General features: G+C 43.2%; 2 non-coding genes across 2 annotated transcripts; both read left to right on the top strand.

Annotated features, from left to right (window-relative positions):
• Nucleotides 1-816: 816 nt before the first annotated feature.
• On the top strand, nucleotides 817-889 carry trnak-cuu (transfer RNA lysine (anticodon CUU)). Its single transcript has one exon. It is a non-coding gene; the product is annotated as a tRNA-Lys (tRNA).
• A 1,392-nt stretch (nucleotides 890-2,281) lies between these two features.
• Nucleotides 2,282-2,354, top strand: trnaf-gaa (transfer RNA phenylalanine (anticodon GAA)). Its single transcript has one exon. It is a non-coding gene; the product is annotated as a tRNA-Phe (tRNA).
• The last annotated feature ends 559 nt before the right edge of the window (nucleotides 2,355-2,913 follow it).

Below are 2,913 nucleotides of genomic sequence, written 5' to 3'. Positions count from 1 at the left end.
AAGAAAAAGCACCATAAACATTGCCAGCTGATTGCGTCTGATTTTCCACCATTTATTCTGCGGTTGGACAACAGGCATCTGAAACATACCCAAAAGAAACGAGATTGGCTTGAAGGAAATCGGAATACTTCTTGACAGACAAAGTTCGAAGGTTGCAGGCGAGCTCCTTCACACTAACATGGATATTTCTGCAGTGAGCGACATCAGACTATTTCCACAATGAATGACATTCCCTTAATTTTTGAAAAGTAAAATGCTATTCACATTCCGACTGGTTTCAGTTGATTTGTGAGAGGTCGTAAAAGGATCAATCTCCCGTTAAGGCGTCCTTTTTCTCTGTCTCTCTCTGTTGGTCGAATCCAAAATGAAATTGGAGCTGGACTAATCAGGCAAGAAATCAGGAACCACTTCAGCAAACAAAATACGGCCGAAAGCTGGAACTCTCTCATCCCAAAGGATGTGGATTGTGGCTCAATTCATAATTTGAAGACTGCCATTGATAGATCTTTTTTCGATTCGGGTCCCAAGGAATATGAGTCCAAGGCGGAGATACAGAGATGAATTGCAGATCAACTCATGATCTAATTGAATGGGGCAGCAGGTTCGAGGGGCTGAATGGCCTTCTCTTGTCCCGATGTTCCTATACTGCTCAGCGCGGGGCTGGACAAATGGTAAAAGACATCAGACGAACTCCAGAATGAAAAAAACGGGTGTTCAGAAGAAGATACCCTGAGATTGTGGAACGAACTGAACTCCTGCAGCAAAGCCAACAGCTGTCTCTCTGCAATAATAAGATGGGAAGAATTTTGGCAACCGGCCAGGCTAGCTCAGTCGGTAGAGCATGAGACTCTTAATTTCACGATCGTGGGTTCGAGCCCCACGTTGGGCGATTTGTGTTCTACTTTTCACACTGGGTGATAAAAGTTTCAAAGTGCAACCTCTTATCTCCAGTTCATGAAATCCAGTTATTTTAACAGACACAACACTGAGCTGTGTGAAAGGAAACCGTGAGCGTTGCCAAATATCCAGTCCCTCCCGATACTATCTTCTCATTCCTTCCACATGGGACACGGCAGATACCGTTTCAATAGGTTTCATTTTTGCTGTTATTAAAAATGTTGATAGTTAGGATGTGTAATATTTATAAGATGCCAACTCTGGATCCATTCGCCTCTCTGATACCTCCTGATACCCACTTACCCTATTTGATTCTCCCTGATCTCCTTATCTTCTCTGATACCCTCAAAGAGTCCATTATCCGCTTTCAACCTTGTCAGCGCCCTTTACACTCTCTGATACACGCAGTCCTCACACACTGATACGCCCTGAGAGTCCTTACACTCTCTGATACCCTCTGACAGTCCTTCCCCTCTGTGAGATCTCAATATGCTCTCTGATACCCTCTGGCTGCCCGCTCCCCTCTCTGAGCCCCGTCACACTCTCTGATGCCCTCTGATAGTACCTTCCCCTCTCTGAGATGCCCTTGCCCCAATGGATCGCCACTAAGAAACGATTTGACGCCCTGAGGCCTTCTCAGAACCCATTACCGTCCCTGCTATCAAAGTGCGGTGTAACTTCACAGGTGGATCTACCGGTCTGTGTTAAGGATGAGATCCAGAGTTTGATCGGTCGCTGCTGCTTCCGCCTCTGAGAGCTCTATCGGCGGTCGGTACCGATCTTCCTTCTATAAACTGGGTGTGGATGTATGAATGCGCTGTTGATTTATAAACTTTGGTAGTTTACGTATGACAGCGATGAACTGTGGATGTATCTCTATGAGTACGATGTTTATATATGAACTGTGGGTGTATCTCTATGAGTATGATATTTATATATGAACTGTGGGTGTATATATTAGTGCGATGTTTATATATGAACTGTGGGTGTGTATATATAAGTGTGATATTTATATATGAACTGTGGGTATGCATATATGAGTGTGATGTTTGTTTATGAACTGTGGGTGTGTATATATGTGCGTGATGTTTGTCTATGAACTATAGGTGTGTATATAAGAGTGTGATGTTTGTATATGTATTGTGGGTGTTTCTATATGAGTGTGATGTTTATATCTGAATTGCGGATGTGTATATATGAGTGCGATCTTTATATATGAACTGCGGGTGCGTATATATGAGTGCGATGTTTATATACGAACTGGTGGTGTGTGCATATGAGTGCGATGTTTTTCTGTGAATTGCGGAATAAACAGGAGCTGCAATTCCTCCTGGGGTTATGTTTTCATCCAAGACAATGATGTAAAGGGATGTTGTGACAAGCGGCCGAAATAGCTCAGTTGGCAGAACGTTAGACTGAAGATCTAAAGGTCGATGGTTCAATCCCGGGTTTCGGCAGTTTTTGGTTGTTGAGTTTCTTCTTCCTTGCTTCGATTCTCGCATTTCATTGCAGTGAAATTTGATACCCGCCACTGAAGGATTGGGGATGAAATAGAGAGGCATCAAGGATGGGAAATATGTTTTCGTCTTGATATAGTTTTTATTTCTCTGTTACCTTCTGCCTTTTTCTCTTGTTTTTTCTCTCTCGGTGCCGGGGGACAATTTGATTTGATGCATTTGTCCTAAACTGATGCCTTTTCCACATCTCGCGGCGGTCAGACCCGCTCTGTCTGTCTGTTGCTGCTGATGATCATTAATGGGAACAGGCCGCGAGTTAAACGTTTCTCTGCAAACCGGAGAAAGAAAAATAAAAAGAAAGACGTGTTTCTCCGGCCCAGGGGCAAAGTTACATTGGATGTTATTCAATAAAACTGTCCCAGTGAATTTGTCTGTGGACCTGTTTGTCAAGGCTTGCATTTTAAAAGTTACAAAAACCCGAAATAAATAAAGTAAATTACAAGAATGGAATCCGTGATCATGACATTACGGCATAGTCTTTGCAAATGAGCTAACCGGC

This window comes from Heptranchias perlo, chromosome 20 (assembly GCF_035084215.1).
Source record: "Heptranchias perlo isolate sHepPer1 chromosome 20, sHepPer1.hap1, whole genome shotgun sequence".
Classification (NCBI taxonomy): Eukaryota; Metazoa; Chordata; class Chondrichthyes; order Hexanchiformes; family Hexanchidae; genus Heptranchias; species Heptranchias perlo.
The sequence above is the reverse complement of the archived record's forward strand: the minus strand, read 5'-3'. Positions and strand labels throughout refer to the sequence as shown.